Source organism: Cuculus canorus, chromosome 3 (genome assembly GCF_017976375.1).
Source record: "Cuculus canorus isolate bCucCan1 chromosome 3, bCucCan1.pri, whole genome shotgun sequence".
Lineage (NCBI taxonomy): Eukaryota > Metazoa > Chordata > Aves > Cuculiformes > Cuculidae > Cuculus > Cuculus canorus.
Window position 1 is genome coordinate 11,569,101 of NC_071403.1, and position 17,974 is coordinate 11,587,074.

The following is a 17,974-nucleotide window of genomic DNA, read 5'->3' on the forward strand; positions in this document are numbered from 1 at the left end:
CTGCCCCATCCCTGGAGGTGTTCAAGGCCACGTTGGATGGGGTCTTGGGCAGCCTGATCCAGTGGGAGGTGTCCCTGCCCATGGCAGGGAGGGTTGGAATTCATGATCTTTAAGGTCCCTTGCAACCCAAACTATTCTATGGTTCTATAACTATTAAAAAAAATGTTAGTCATATGGCATCAGAAACGTTGAAGTAACAGCTACTTTCAGAAGACAGGATTATTGCTGAGAACAAATGCAAACACGCCAAGCGCAGCACCACTGCACTCCCTGGCTTTGGGCTTGATGGCAGCTTCAGAACTGCTGGTTTGAAAAACTGAAAAATGTGCATGGCACTAGGGGTAAAAGGAAGCCTTTCTCCATAAAGAAACTTGCACAAGCAAAAGACAATGTATTCAGACATTGTATTCCCAATGAGGCACAGGTCCCTGCCACTAATTTGGTATGTATTACTATGGCCAACAGTCTTACACGATTGCTGGCCAAAGAAATATTCTGGTTGTGCAAGCCCTGGGAAAAGCCAATTTAATTACACACATAGCAAAGGCTGGTGGAGAGTTCATCCGGCAGATTGAAATCAAAATAGCATAAGGCCTACAAACCCTTTGAATGCCAGTGTTTTAAAAAGTGCATGTTTATTGAGAGCCTGGTACACTTCACCTACTGCAAGACCAAATGGAAGTCCATTTTTATAACAAAGACTTAGCATAGTTTCAATTTGCTGAACCAATGTATTCAAGCAAAAGGAAAAGGAAATCAGGGATCCAAATTAACCTCAGCATGGAGGCTGATAGTTCTCAGATGCTTTCTTTTTTAAAACCTAGTAGGAAAGCCGCTTAGTTTCTTTTTAATAAGTACAGAAAATTACTAATCTTTTCCTTGTATTGGCTCACAGCTTCCACCTTGATTTTTAAATAGACATGATTTTTCCCATTTAAAATAATACTAGTTAATCTCTCTGTGTTTTTTCTCTTTGGATCATAAGATTACACATCTTTGGTTTCCAAGTGATTTGCTTCCAGTTAAATTCAAAATTTGCAGAAGTATGAAAACAGATATATCTTTTCTAATACACTGACAATTACGGTAGTACGCGTATGAGAAATGTTCATAAAGCAAACATGCAACAGAAGGATATGTACACCTAGCAAGAAAATATAAGTTATATTTTCTACGACATGCTCTAAATTTACTGCTATGACAATTTTAATTGTCTTTTAATAGAATAGGCTAGGAATAGACTAGAACAGAACAGACTATTTCAGCTGGAAGGGACCTCTAGTGCTCATCTAGTCCAAATGCCTGACCAATTCAGAGCTGACCAAGTTAAAGCACATTACTAAGAATGTTGTCCAAATGCCTCTTAAACACCAACAGGTTGGGGCATTGATCATCTCTCTAGGACACCTGTCTCTGCGCTTAAACAGCCTCTTGATAAATAAAGGCTGCCTAATGTCCAGTCTAAACCTCCCCTGCCACAGCTCTAAACCATTCTCATGCATCTTATCACTGAACACCAATGAGAAGAGTTTGGCACCTCCCTCCCCATGTCCCTTCCTCAAGAAGCTGTAGAGAACAATGAGGTCACCCCTCAGCTCCCCTTTTTCCAAACAAGACAAGCCCAAAGTCCTTAACAGCTCCTCACAGGACATTCCTTCCAGCCCTTTCACCAGCTTTGTTGCTTCAAATGCATTCAAGGACTTTCACATCCTTCTTAAACTGTGGGGCCCAGAACTGCACACAGTACTTGAGGTGAGGCTGCACTAATGCTGAATACAGCAGGACAAGCCCTGACCAGCTGCTTATACTGTGTTTGATGTACCCCAGGATGTGTCTCGCCTTCTCTGCTCACTTATATTGAGGCTGTTGTCGCCCAGCATCCCTAGATCCCTTTTTGCAGGGCTGCTCTCCAGCCACTCCTCTCCCAATTTATAGTTGTGCTCAGCACCGCTTCATCCTAGGTGCAGAATGTGATTTGTATTTGAGCGTGGAACAGAACTGCAACAGAGCTTCTGTTGCCAGCTTTGGCTTCTATTTTTAAATTTGTAATTCAAATCCCAGAATTAAAAACAAAGGCAACAAGTTTAACAATAATGAAATTCCAACCATAAATGACAAACTCTGAGTCTAGTGACAGTACAACATAACAGCTGACAGAAGAAAATAGCAAGTTACACAAGTGGACCTGTTAAGTTTTCCTGTCTTGATAATTTGTTGATATTTTGCTGCACAAAAAAATAAGACAAATCAGTGAACATTCCTCCTTAGCAACAGAGGGGAAAAATCTGGAGCAGTATGGAGAGGATGCTGAACAGGCAATGAGTGACTGATAGCCGCAGGAAAGAACATGGAATAAGATGAAATCCAGGAACTTTCCTACAGATGGTTTCATGAAGTTTTTTAATACATACAGAGCCGGAATACAGAAAGCTAATGGTACTTTTCCAGCTCTGTATTCCTACAATCTGAACAGACTGAGCAGAGAGATAGCTGTTTAGTTCTGGCTGCAGCACTAACAGCACAAGGCAATAAAATCCATGGTTAACATTTTAGACCAGAAACAAAAATGAATTTTCACACTCATCCAAAAAAACTTTTCAAAAAGTAATAGTTACGAGTCCTAGCAATTGTTGCAGGCTCTTGTAATTGTCATTAATATGCTAAAGATATTATTATTATTAAAGTATTAGTTTAGCAGTCTTCATGAGTAGCATTATTGAAAGCTAGTAACAAAAAAAATAATCAGAGCCAGATTTCAGTTTTGTAACTGCAGCTGTATAGGATCTTTATGCCACAATTCCCAACATACACAGTCATTGCGAATACCGAAAGCGCTATTAGCGCCAAAGGCTCTGCTCATCATCCCTATGAAGAGGCTCTGATTCACCCCCTAACATGTCCTGAGAAAATATTCCCAGGCTGTCAGCTTGAACAGCTTGCTGAGATAAACACTGTGATATATCCAGAATGTCAGACCATTGAACTGTTCCAAAAAGTATGTGGAGAAAATCTACATAACTTAAATGAAGCAAAAATGACCCAGCTTTCCTAATGCATAGGCTTAGCCTACTTCAATAGGAGCAAATAAGTAGATATGCCGTAAAAGTGCATAACAACAGGAAACTTGTGAGCAATATTGTGCAAATTTTATCTTAAACTGTTCATCTTTAGAATTATTCCTATGATATTAAAATCACCACTGACTTGAATTATATGTTGTCTAAGTGCCAGTTACGAGCATTTAATGTGCCAAGTAACAATTACAGCATTTGCCTATAAAAGATCATAACTTATTCAGTCACGGAAAACCCTTCTTTAGAAGATCTTCAAAGTTTTAACACATATTGGGCATAAAGTCCATTACAAGCATAATTCTTTTCTTGAACAGACAGAAGCAACATGAGGAATTCACTGAATTTTCCAATTAAAAAAAACAACTGACAAAGGGCTTCATAGCGTTTGATTATATTTGTGAAGTATCAGTAGTAGTTCTCTGCTCCCTCTGACCAGTCCATAGCCAATGAGCGTTATCAAAGTTTCAGAAAGAAACTGAAATGACCTTGTCTTCTAAAACCAGAAGCAGTTTTAGGAGCAGAAACTGGAAAACAACTCTCATTCTCACTAAAGCATAGAGACAAGATCTAACCCAAGAACACAATGCTATACCAGAAATGTTTATTATACCACACCTTGTATTTGAAGTGGCCATTTACATCAGTAATTGAAAAGATCTGTGTTAAAACCTCATAATGAATTCAGAGTATTTTTTATAAATATGCATGGCCAAAGAAACCAAACAAATATGAAGAATTCACTATAAGACTTTCAGTTTTGATAATGTGCTAGAGCAACACACACAAATTTCCTACAATAAGCTTGGTACCATTTCATTCCCCTCAAAAACATAAATAAATCAAATATACTTCCAGCACTTTAGCACAGAAATTTCCATAGCAGGAAGGTTCCTCACTCTAGCGCTGAGCACAGGTCTATACAATCAATCTTCTGCTACAACACTGTTCCTTAGGCGCTGTATGCCAGAAGTAAGAGGGCTCAAATATCTGCTGTCACCACATGGACCCAGGCCATGGAAACAGAACAGGCTTCCTGACTGCGCTGTTGAGTGAAACTCAGACATAGGAGAGAAATGAACTAAAGCTTAACAATCATGAGACTTTTAAAAGACAGAAGAAAAGGATGCACTCTGAAAACAGATTTTGACTGAAGACATCCATCAAACAACAGAGAAAAATATGCTAGAGGGGGGGAATAAAGGAGACCAAGCCACAGAAATGAAGCTGACAGAGCAAAAAAATCATGAGGACAAGAAACTAAGTAATTTAGAACAATTTCATATGCACAAAGAAACGATCATCAGGGGAAAATATAAAAAAGCACACAATTAAATCGTAAGTATTAATGAACTTCAGAAATACTAAAAGCCAAAATTCCAGACAAGACAAAATTTAAGCAATTATAAACCTTCATTGCGATACAATACCACGAGGTTTGAACTGGCTAAAAAAAACTGAAATAAGGTATCTTCAATTAAAAGCGTTCTTTTCCCATTAAGTTCTTACCTCAAGATGTGAAAACCTGTATTTTGCAGTTTATCGTCTCCTTTGCATCAGTGTATGAAACTTCATGCACTGATTCCTGTATCGAACCCAGTTCCTTACATTTATCAAAGCATGTGACTTTGTCAGCCTTTTATCATTCATTCCACCTTACTCTTCAAATTAAGAAACCTTTAGAAGCCTATATTTTCTCCTTCTGAGATACCGTGGTATCTACTTTTAAGGTTAAATAGGGAGAATCCTTTACATGTCTCACGGTTTCCCGTCCTTGTATATTTTTCATAGCTTTGCATTTTCACCAACACAGCGCTATGTCTTCTAAGAAACGGTTGTGGATTTATTGCATCTCAAACACAAATTTTACAGAAACAATTGACACTGTCCTGCAGTCTCCTCCACTCCATCACTTTGTCCACCAGAAAACCAGAATATCACAGAATCTGAGAGACACCACGACACTGAGCCTAATCTGAAGACAGAGAAGAAAAAGGGCTAGGAGTAGGAGTGATAAGTGTAAATAAAGGATGGAGTAGGTCACAGGGCATGTGAAAAATGCCACAAAAGGCTCCAGACACATTGGGGTTTTTTTTAACATCAGAAGATCAAAAAATACCATCGAAGGTCAGCATGGACAGGGCTCTGAGCAACCCTATCTAGCTGAAGATGTCCCTGCTCATTGCAGGGAGTTTAGAATAGATGACCTTTAAAGGTCCCTTCCAAGCCAAAGTATTCTATGATTTTACTATTCTATGAAAATAAGGTGAGTTTAAACAACTGAATGTGGTATTTCAATAGTAAGTATGGCAGCTAATTAAAAATAAGAATTTCTTTACCGCTTTTGTCAACTTCATGTTATATATGTAAGGATCGCGTAAGGATAATTGTTATTGTTACCACAGCAGCATTCTAGGAGTTCGTATTAACCTACTTGTCTTTTAAAATCCATGGACTCTTTCTTAGAGTAACAAGCATTCTTAAAAATTTAGAAATCTTGCCAGTGTTCCTCATTCTAGCTGTATGACTTTGCATGTGCCTGTACCAAAACACTTTGGAGCAAACACAAGTTACTAAACAATCTAGATTACTCTGCATAACTATGCTGACATTGTTACTTGCTATTCATCGGTCTTTACATTAGTCACACTTGTTTTTTTCAGTGATTTTTGATTAGACTTCTCTGATAAAACTGTTTGAAAACATGAACATCTAGTGTTACAGTGATGCAGTTACTTTTATGCCAATCTTGTAATCCTATCAAAGCATGAAGTCAGCTTTTTTTACAATAGCTATTTTCCCTAAAACTACACTGATTTGCATTAATTATATACTTATCCTTTAATTCTCTTGTTTTAATCAGCTTACTTATGTATGAGTTTTCTATTAGATGACAGTCTAGTTCGGTCATAGCCAACTCACTTAACCTTTTTAAAACATTGGCATGACATGGGCACATATACAGCCTTCAGAAATTTCACCGCAATCAGCTACAGTTAATATCAGCAAATCAAAGAGCCAGCCAGCAAGATCCTAAGTGTGTTGATTCAATCCATAAAGATATACAGACTAGCAATGGACATGACATCAATATCTATATAAAATCTACAGTTCCACTCAGATTTAAAATAGGATTAGTCCACATAAACACAGTGAAACTACATCCAACTAATACTTAAACTAATCAACAATGTAATATACAACTGTTAGGGGGTTTTGCCCTCATGTTATGAGACCCAAGACCCACATAAATATCAGGAACAACTGATTTCTGCCTGGAGGGACTAAGGAAGCTAAATGTCTGCAGAAGACAATCAGGTTAAGAATGAGTATTTTTAGTTAGTCTTTGAGCAACAGTTATATTACTTGATGCATAAAGATACATATTTCAAGCATAAGAGTAACATTTTATAAGTTTAGCTTTCATAGAAGCAGCATTCTCAAACCAGAACACGTGTGCTACCAGGAAATTAATATAAACCACTTCAAAGCGATGTATAGACACTTTGTGACTGCATCCTGAGGACAACTTCCTGTTGTGGTCCCTCTGGTTCAAAAATATTATAATGGATTTTTTGTAATTACAAGGAGGCTGATAAAGATGATCAGAAGTAAACCAAATTACTTCCTAATTATATTAACATTCCTTTCTTGACAGAAAGGGCTAGCAAAGCCTACAAAGTATATACACCTCTACATAAAGAAAGTGAATAGAGAAATTTTGTTGCTATTTTACCAACAAGAATAAGGCAAGATCAAATTACCAGGGATTACAAAACAGGTCTTATTAAAAAAAAAAAAAAAAAGAAAGTAATCATAAGGTAAAACTTCCCATTATGATTTTTGAAACTTCAGTATTCTTTAAACTGGCTGGTTTAATGCATGACTTCCTATTAAAACTGCCCTATATTACATGAAATAGTAGACTCCTTTATCGTAGTCTACTTACTTCCCTTTAACACTCCAAATATCTTGTCATTGCAGAACACAAAACACAGGGACTGCATCTTAAATGCCAACCAGCATGACATAACCAATCACAACTAGGGGGTCCAGACAGGGACTATTATAATAAAAGTGAATATGAAATAGTTAAAATGACACAAGAATTCTTTCTTCAAAAAAAAAAAAACAAAAGTGAATATGAAATAGTTAAAATGACACAAGAATTCTTTCTTCAAAAAAAAAAAAAAAACAAAACACCCACGTATTTTTAGACTAAAAGATTTCTGAGCTAAATCCTTTCTCCTTAGGCAATACAACAATATAATTCCAAAGAAAATGCCAATGACTCTGATTTCCAGTGCGAACTACTGTGCTTCAGTACTAAAAGGAAGTTGCAGCAGAAAGTAATTTGATTCTAAAATCCTGATCAGTTTAATGTGCAATGGAACAGTAAACAAAAGCTTTCATTGTTTGAGGAAGAAAAAAACCAGCATGGATTAAAGCAGGTAAAGAGCTGTTTAATCTGTCTCAGTACTCTATCCAGAGCAAATTCCTCATGTCTTCTTGATGAAAGAGGCTGTGTTGACTTCTTCTCTTTTTTCCCCAAAACCTTCCTAACATTACACCCACCAACAAATAAACAATATTCCAAGCAACCGTTAACCTTGGGATCATCTTCTTATTTTACACGATTCTGAGCACATTTTCAAGAAGTTTTGCATGGAGAAGAGGAAACAGCTGCAAGTTCACTTCACGCCTTCATGCGTGCCCTGAGTCAGTCAGTAAATACAAGATGCAAATGTAAATAAATACAGCTCAGAGATATTTATAGCAAAGAAAAGCTGCATATATTATCCTAGCAGAGACACAGTTCCTAGTCCGAAATTAGCTTATGCCCACCTGAAGCCAGGTGGAGTGAAAGGTAATACAGACATGTTCTGAATAACACACCTCTTGTATCAGTTACCATGAAAACCTCTGTACAAACCATGATTTCTTCAGGTTATAAAAAAATAGAAAATTTGAGCAAAACCACAAATCAGCCATAAAGTCAATACAAACGGCTCTGTTTCAGAACTGAGTTCTTTATTTTTTTAGATCAAAAACAACTGCAGACTCTCGTGATCTCTATAGTAACTGTAATGTAACACACAGAAGAAAGGCTTAACTGGTTAAATATAACTAGAACAGTATCAGACTAATTGAAGATAAAAATAGCCTGCTATTTCATAAAGCTAGCGCTGACCCACATTAAGGTGTTTTCCAGGCTGACAGTGTCCAGCAGGGAACTGAATCCTGTGCCTCTTCCAGTTACGCACGGGGCGATACCATAGGTGTTTCCCAACACTGGATTTTCACCCACGAGTAATCTGCTTTTCTGCAACACCTGTGTCTTGGGAGACAGTGTTTCCTAGGAGCAAGAGAAAGCACAAGGCTGAGTCCATATAGCTTCCCACACCACTTCTGGCCTACTGGGCTTATCTCCCATCTGTAAAACCAGAAATCACTTGATCTCGATTTAAAAGCATGGAATAATCCGTAAACAAAACACGCTAAGAGCTTCCTGTTAGCATTAAACTTGCAGAAGAGGTTTTGCAGCTTGGGAGCAAGGGGAGTGAGGATTAAAACACATGCACAGCCCCAACATGAGTCGGCAATGTGTGCTCTCAGCCCAGAAGGCCAACTGTAACCTGGGCTGCATCAAAAGAAGTGTGGCCAGCAGGTCAAGGGAGGTGATTCTCCCCCCTCTACCCTGCTCTTGTGAGACTCCACCTGGACTACTGTGCCCAGTTCTGGAATCTTCACCATAAGAAGGATATAGAACTGATGGAACGGGTCCAGAGGAGGGCCATGAAGACGCAAGGTCAGGCAGAGAGCTGGCTCTAAAGCTCCAAATTAGCAAGAGATTTGGCTGTTGTGAAGTTCATAACAACATTAAAATGAGTCCATATAAACTTCCACCACACCAAGCTGCCCAAAGCCCCATCCAACCTGGCCTTGAACACTTCCAGGGATGGGACAGCCATAACTTCCTTTGGCAACCTGGGCCAGTGCCTCACCACCTTCATTGTGAAGAAATTCTTCCTAATGTCTAGTCTAAATCTGCCCCTCCTCAGTTTATATCCATTGCCCCTCATCCTATCAATCCATGCCTTTGTAAAAAGTCCCTCTCCAGCTTTCTTGTAGCCCCTTTTAGGTACTCTAAGGTTGCTATAATATCTCCTCTGAGCCTTCTCTTCTCCAGGCTGAACAGCCCCAACTCACTCAGCCTGTCCTCATAGCAGAGGTGCTCCAACCCCCGGATCATGTTTGTAGCCCTCCTCTGGACCAGTCCCAACAGCTCCATCTCCTTCTTATGTTGAGGATTCCAGAACTTGACACAGTATTCCAGGTGAGGTCTCCCAAGAGAGGAACAGAGGGGCAGAATCCCCTCCCTCGCCCTGCTGGCCACGCTGCTTTTGATGCAGCCCAGGACACGGTTGGCTTTCTGGGCTGTGAGCGCACACTGCCGGCTCATGTCGAGCTTCTCATCCACCAGCACCCCCAAGTCCTTCTCTGCAGGGCTGCTCTCAATCACATCAACCCCTATCGTGTACTGAAAGCGGGGATTGCCCCAACCCAGGTGCAGGACCTTCCACTTGTCCTTGTAGAACCTCACGAGGTTCCCACCGCCCCATTTCCCCAGCTGAATTATGGGCACTTTCGATCCCATCCCAGCCCCCTCGGGCACCGGGGAAAGCTCCAGCCCCCCGTGCCCCGCGGGGAGGGGCTGCCGGGTCAGGCTCCCGCGGCGCAGGGAGGGCCCAGCCCGGCCCCGGAGGCGCCCCTCCCCGCTCCATTCACCAACCGGTTCCCGCCGGCTGCCTCCGCCCGGCGCGGCGCGACCGCGCCCCCTCCCGCACCCCCGCGGCGGCTTCTGATTGGGCCGCTCGCGCGGGGGGGCGGGGCCCGAGGGGCGGTGGCGTTTCTGATTGGCCGAGAGCGACGCCCGTCCAGGCTCGCGCGCGAGCGAGGGGCGGGCCCCGGGGGCGCTTGTGAGGGGAGGCGGCGCCCGGTGTCCCTCCTGGTTGCAGCCGCGTCTGCTCCGCGCCAGCCCCGCAGAGCCGCAGCAGCAGTAGCAGCAGCTGTATGGTCCAGCCCCGCTCTGCCGCCGAACCCCCTCCGGCAGCTCCGCGGCCTCCAGCGCCTCCACCTCCTCCTCCTCCTGGTCTAGCTCTTCCTGCCCCCGGCGGTGGCGCCCGCACCCCGGCTGTATGATCAGGCTACAGTCTTCAATGAGTAACCATATTCCTGTGAGTCGCGCCCGCCCGCATGTCGTCGGCGTCGTTCCCCCCCCCCCCCCCCCCGCCTCCCCCGGCCCCTCTGCCCGGCTCGCGCGCCTCCCCTCCCTTCTTCCCCCCCCTCCGCCGCCTCCCGCTCCTTCTCCTCCATGTTGTCTCTTTGTTTCGCACCCCAAGCCCGCGCTGCGGCTGCGCTCGGGCGGGCGAGTCGAGCGGGCCGCGGCGCGGCTCTTCCTCTCTCTTTACTGGGAGAGACGGATGGCGGCGGGGTGGGGGGGAGCGACCTCTCCGCGTCTCCTGGGCACAAAAGCCTCTTTGTGAGCCTGGCTTGGGCCGGCCCCGCCCGCCCCGGTCTGTGTGGCGGCGGCGGCTGCTTGGCCTCGGGGGGGGGGGGGGGGGGGAGCCAAGATGGCTTCGCGGCGGCAGCGCGGGGCGAAGGCGGGAGCGCTGCGGGGGCACCGAGAAACGCCGCTCTCAGGGCTCGGTTTGGAGCTTTAGAAAGCAAAAACCCTTCTGTCAGGCCTGGGCCACGCGGGGGAGCGATGTCCCTCAGTCCTGCGCAGCGGGGCGAGCTGAGCACCGTGTGATCCCCGCTTACGTGCGCGTGGATTTTCCTAGAAATGTTGTGCGTGTTCTGTTTCTTTCCAAGGATTCATTTAAATGTTATGAGCTTCACCACAGTCCAATCTCTCGCTGATTTGGAGGTGGCTCCAGCGCTCTGTCCTCGCATGTGCCGCCTTTCCCCATCTCAAACAGAGGTGATGGTAGAAGACACATCTGCTCAGCACGAACCACACTGCAGACAAAATGTTTTCACCTCCAAAGAATGAGCATTGTCTGGAAAAACGCTATTTGAAAAAAAAAAAAAAATTATATGACACCCTCCCAGTGTTAAAAAAGCATGCTATCAGATGGACATTCCGTCTGACTTTCAAAAATCCAGTTACTTAGATGAAACTTAACTCTGCTTTAGCTTAAATCCAAACTATTTCACTCTAATAGTAATTACTTCGTGTCAGTTGTAGCCCTGAGCAAACCAATACGAGCATTCTACAGTGTCTTTACTAGTAGGTAATGTAATCATGGCAGTTTAATGAACAGTAAAAGTCTTCTTCTTTTGTGTTATTTGAGGAATAGAACAACAGAAAAGCATGAAGACAGCATTTGGCCAGTGCTTCAGGAGCCAAAAAAAAAAAGATGGGAGGTCAAGATAACCCTGATTTTGCACCTTATATGTGATAGAAGAAGTGGTTTTATTGGAAGTGGAATATTGTTGATTTAAGCTGAAGTAAAGTTTCATTTAAGTAATTGTATTTTTTGAAAGTTAGACGGGATGTCACTCTAATAGCATGTTTTCATTCAAGCAGTGTTTTCCCAGATACTGTTCATTCTTTGGAGATGTTATCATTCTATGTTCAGTGGGTTATGTGCTGAACAGGTGTGTCTTCTTCTGTAATCACCTCTGCAGTCTTTCCCCATCTCAAATGCAGGGTCAGACAGAGCTGTCTCACATTAGCAAGAGATTTGACTGTCGTGAAGTTCATAATACTAAAATGAGTCCTTGGGATAGAATATGTGTAAGATTTCAGGGAAAATTTACATATACGCGTGTAAGTGGGAAATATGTTCTGTAACAGCTCTTGCCTCGTTGCACAGGATGGATGGAGATCACTGCCTCGTGTTGTCCAGGCCTTATAAAGGATGTTTGCTTTCTAAAACTGCAAAACGAATCTTGGAGAATTTATTTGCCGGCATTTTTGATAGCATGTGGAAACTATAAAGGTGGACAGATGCTGAGGAATTAGAGTAGGGAGCTGCGCTTCTTAATAAAGGACTGTGGGAGCATGCGCGGGGTGAGCACCTGTTACAAACAGTATTTGGAAATGGGATTCCTATGCTTAAATTTACGAGAAATATAATACATATGTGTAAATTCGGTGTATAAAACTGATGCTCGTAACCGTCGGCTCGGTAGGAGGGTCCGGTACCGAGTGAGACCGCCTTGCTGCTTAAAACCACGTTGGCGTTAAGGAGTTTCTTTTCCTGGGGGCAGCCGGAGGGCTTTCCAGGAGAGCCTGGAGTCTTTTCCAGGCAAGCCCGGGCTTGTCCGTCGCTCCAGCCCCTTTGTCTCCGTCGAGCCTGGGCGGGGAATGGGGACCGGCCGCCAGCGAGGACGTGAATCCCTTCCAAAAGGAGCTTTATGCAACAGCGGAGCAGGGGAAGGTCTGCAGAAGAGTCATCTGAGTACGCGTCCAAGTGGCTGTTTCTCCAGCAGCCTGCCATTAACCCTTAGGAGCTCACAAATGCTGGAACAGGTTGCCCAGAGAGGTGGTGGATGCCCCAGGAAACATCCAAGGTCAGGCTGGATAGCGCTCTAAGAGACCTGATCGAGTTGAAGACTTCCATGCTCAGTATAGGAGGTTGGATTAGATGGCCTTCGTGGTCCTTTCTAACCCAAACTGTTCTTTGATTCTATAATTTTCACTGAACTTGCTTTTAAAACCTTGCCATCTGGCTTTTTAAACAAAGGCATTTCCTTCTGGAGGTGGATCACAGCTCAGCACAGAAGTTTTTGCTTTCTTCATATGCTTGCCTTTTTTTTTTTTTTGTTATACTCCCATCTTTGTCTGTGACTGTGATGCTGCCCAACTTCTGTGACCACAGAGCAGTGTGTGCTTAAGCACAGACAATGCAAGGGCTGCTGGTAGTAGTACACCCTCCAGAAGCAGTAAAGTGAGGATGACAAAGCATTATCAGAGCCAAATAACCATCGTATGGTAATGGTAGAAGCAGGACTAGTGCAGGTTATGCACAGGTCTCAGTTGCTTTCTGGTAGCCAGCTGTACGCATTGCAAATATTATGAGCTGACAAAATGCAGAGCCTCTGTGACATAAGGGTACTGTGAATCTGGAGTTCTGTTTGTGCTGGAGACAACTTTCAAATATGTCTACCTGCATCTGCAGAGTCTTTCTGAAGTGGTGACTCAGAAGCATTGAATCCTGTCTCCTTATAATCTCATAAAACTGTCAAATCAAAAAGCCTCAAGATGACACTTAAATGTCAGCTCTTATTATTCCATTGATGGAACAGCAAAGGGTTTTCAGTTTGCCTTATAGGAACATAATCATTTCAGAGAGAAAATGTGGAAGAGGCAATACAGAAATTGCATGGCCATGGGGGGAAATGTGAGAGTGAGAAAGCAAAATGAGTGATAGATGTAGCAGGAGCCAAGGCAGAAGGATATCGTTGTCTTACTGAAAAATAAAATGTCACTAAGGCAGTAAATAAATAGAATTTAGCCTTATCTAATAACTTTCATCTTGCGAAAGCTTCCTGTTCTGACAGAATATGTGCCACGTAAGAATACCAGTGTGTAGGCTGACTGTAAGCAATCACTTCTTCTCTTAAAGATTAACCAGATCACCCAGATCAGGGTATTGCAGAATGCTGAACTAGTAGCAAATTGTCATCTTATATTTAAAAAAATAATACCCACTCTATCAGATCAATACAAGAGTTGTACCTCTGTTAAAAGTAAGTCTATGACTCCTTACAGCTTTCTTCACAGTCACAACTTCTTATTTGGCACTCATACCTTTATTAGAGTTACTTGAAGACAGTTATTGCTGTATTTAGCATAGGCATGCAATTGCTTAAAAAATAATAGAATAATTTTTGAGTAGGTTTACACGATTTACATAGTCTGCTGTTAAAGTTACAGTGTTAAATCATTCTGAGACGCCTTGCTTTAGGAAACTCAAAAAAGAGGGTGCATTAGACAAGGGGATGGAATGGTTCCTGTGATGTCTTATTTTCACCAGTATCTTTTAAGGATTTTGTGGATGTTATTTTTTGTCATGGTCCAAACAGAAGAACTAGGCCGACAACAACATGGCCTCAGTTTCATCATCTCTTGAAGTTGCATTGACTTGTTACACAGGAAGTTTTGAGATAATTTTTCTTCCCCCTAAACTACGTGCCCAAACCACAAGGAACATGCTTCCTTCGCAGAGCATGTCGTATGTACGATAAGCCTTTGGAATCTCCCATCTGTGATACGTGTGTGTTTTCCTGGGCCCTGGTTTGCTTTCTCTGGTCCAAAATGGGTAGTTTATCACTGTGGATATGATAACGCAGGTGTTTGTGTGCGAGGTAGATAGGAGGTCAACAATGCCTAAGGAAGGTGTGCCTCTGCCTTCTGTGATGGCTCCACAATTTGTAACCCTTACTTTCCTGCTTCTCCTTGTCTGCCTTATCAGTTGCTACTTGGGCCTTCAGTAGTAAGAAAAAGTCTAGGGGTATTTGTCCCTCTGTCCTTCAGTAACTTTTTGTGAGATAGCAAGTTAGGACAATGAACTTGCAGATGGTCTCAAACTGTAATGATATGTAGTTTCAGTTTTCTGGTTTTGATTCCGTGGTTTCAGTAGGTGACTGTGTGGCAGGTCTTGACTTCAGAGAATGTGATACCACATAGTTGGTTCCGAGTATAAACTTTTCTAGTCGATGACCAGGTGGATTGAGCAACTGTGAACCAGCTTTCACATCTTCCGAAGGTAGAGTGAAGTGTCATGTAACTGTGTAAACAAGTGCTTTTGTTTGCGTGCTTCTGAAGATGCTTCCCACTTGTGAACAAGGCATGGGATAACCTTACACCTCTCTGCTCTCCATGTATCAGTAACCATCTAACAGGTTACTGTTAGAAACAGGTTTTGTCAGATGTGATTGTTTCAAACCTGGAATTAACATACATGTGAATCTGCTTGTCAGTGAAGACATAGTTTCTGCCCAAAGAAAGAAATGAATGAAAGCTTCTCTTTTGAAGATGTCTTTCTCTTGCTTGAATAAACTCTTCTGTAACTTATAGCATAAATGATAGTAGATGCTACAATCATAACTAGTCTCCCTTTATCCCGTATATGGCATCGTACCTTCTCTTAATGGGTAGTCCTAGCATGTTAACTTTAGTTTTGTTTTCCAGGTTAGTTTTGATGGATCTAATGGTGTAAATGTTGTTTGCCTTTCTGTCACTAAGAGAAACTGCTGCTTGTTTCCAAAACACTTCAGTGTTAATATTCCTCAAGGAAAACTCACATGTAAATTGAAAAGAATTTGCTGGTGTACCCAGCTCGATGGTGCAGTTGATGAGTTGATGTCATTCTGTTCAAGAAACTTCTGCATATAATACTATACATTTGACTTTCACTTTTACAGCCTTAAGCTTTCATACACTACCTTGACTTTTTTAATAGCTTGCCTACCAAATCATGAACTGTCTGAGACAATACAGTAATGTTATAACTGTGTTTCCAAGTCTCTTGAAAGCTACTCATTTGAGTTTCCTCTAAGCCCAAGGTGGTCTTAAATACACCACACTATTTTTATAGCTGGTTTCTTATCTTCCGGGTCTTTTTGCTGAACATAGGTGAAGCCTTGTACTCTAGCATAATGCCACAATGCAAACAATATGCCGATGTATTACTTCTTGTCTTTAATTTTCATTTGGCTCCTGGAACAGAACTAGGTTGGCAAAGCTGTCTTAGGGTAGGACAGCATGTTGCTGCCTTAAGGAGTTGGTCTCCTTATGTGGAGCAAGGGTGACAAGTGATGGCATTTGCATCAAAGGAAAATGTGAGTGTTGCTCCTTTATAATGTGAGACAGCAGTTGCCAAGGCAAACAGTGAACTCAAATACATGCTAGGGTACATCGTTAGTTGTCTGAATTAGTAAGGTGCTGATGCGTATAATTGCTAACTGTTAAGTCAGTATTAACAAAATGAATTCATTTGTAGGGGTTAATTACACATAGAACTGAAACTTATTGCATAATGTACTGGCTTTAACTTTGTAAAGGAATTTGAGCTGTGCACCCAGTTTCTAGATGTGAATAACAAATCTGCATTTAAAAAGCAGGAATTATTACTTCACTAACGCTTTTCTGCCTGCCTTACTTTATGATGAATTTGGTATTGTACTGAGCGCTCCCTGCTGACCAGGCTGGATGAATCCTGATTACATCTTCCTTCCTGCCCTGGTGTGGGGTCATATTAACTTTTTGCAATTACTCTACATTCCTTCCCCCTCCTAAATTCTCCATCCTGCAGACTGGAAGGTCTTTTCTCTGCCCTAGTGACCCCATCCTGTCTCCTCACACTGACTTGCATGCTTTTTTGTTTCTCTTTCTGACAGCCTCTAGGAGGGAAAAGGACTGGTTTTGGTTCCTCTTAGCAGTCTTAAACAGAGATAAACATGAGATCTGCTAGTGCATGTGAAAAGCTGTACAAGACCTTGTACCAGCTGTACCTGCTTAAAGCTGTCTTGTCCTTTTTGCTGTTCTTTTTCTTAAACTAATTGAAAATAACTAAATAAGCTGTCTTTAGGGTTAGATGGTTTTTTTTCAGTTGCTAGTTTAGGTATTCTCTAGGTATGGTCCTAGCACACCTACCTCCTTCTGCTAGGGCATCACTGGTGTGTCAGATGACAGTTCTTGGAGTTCTTCTGAGTCTGAATTCTGATTGCTGTTATTTGGTTAGCCTTTGCCTTCAGAGGATCCTTCTTAATCCTTTTCCATGCCTATTATATTTAAGAGTTCTCACTGTGTCTCAAGTTATTCCATAAAAAAAAAAGGTTTTTTGCAATTAACTGGCAAACTTGATCTTACAGCGGTTACAGAAAGAGTGATGATAGTATATCCAGAGAGGCAGCAAAGTACCTGTGAAACTGCCCTGTTAGTTTCTCTCACCAACGTCTTTCTTTCTTGTAATTTAGGGGATTGTTTTATGGCCTGTTTGGTTGGGGTTTTTTTTAAGCTATGCTTGTGATTACGATGCATTCTTAAAATCAGGAAGCTGTGTGAAAGCATGAATCATAGAATCATTTGGTTGGAAAAGACCTTTGAGATTTTAGAGTCCAGCTGTACCCTGTCTGCTACTAAACCATATCCCTGAGCAACTTTTCTACCCTCCAGAGATGGTGAATCGATGACCTCTCCAGGCAGCCTGTTCCAGTGCCTGACAAACCTTTCAGTGCAGAACCTTTTCCTTATGTCTAATCTGAATCTCCCCTGGAAAAACTTAAAGCCATTTCCCCCAGTTCTATTGCTTGTTACTTGGGGGAAAAGAACACCCACCTTGCTACAATCTCCTTTCAGGTACTTGTAGACAATTATAAGGTCTCCCCTCAGCCTCCTTTTTTTTCAGGCTAAACCCAACTCCCTCAACCATTTCCTAAAAGACTTGTTCTCCAGCCCCTTCACCAGCTTCATTGCCCTTCTCTGGACACAATCCAGTGCTTCAGTGCCCTTCTTGTAGTGAAGGGCCCAAAACTGAATGCAGTATTTGAGATGCAGCCTCACCAGTGCCGAGTACAGGGGCAGAATCACTTCCCTGGTCCTGCTGGCCATGCCGTTTCCAATACGGGCCAAGATGTCATTGGCCTTCTTGGCCACCTGGGCACACTGTTGACTCATTCAGCCTGCTGTCAACCAACACCCCCCAGCTCCTTCTCTGCCAGGCAGCTTTCCAGCCACTCTTCCCCAAGCCTGTAGTGCTGCACAGGTTTGTTGTGTCCGAAGTGCAGAACCCAGCAGTTGGCCTCACGCTGTTGGTCTCATCTCATCAATCCAGCTTGTCCAGATCCCTCTGTAGAGCCTCCGTACCCTCCAGCAGATTGGCATTTCT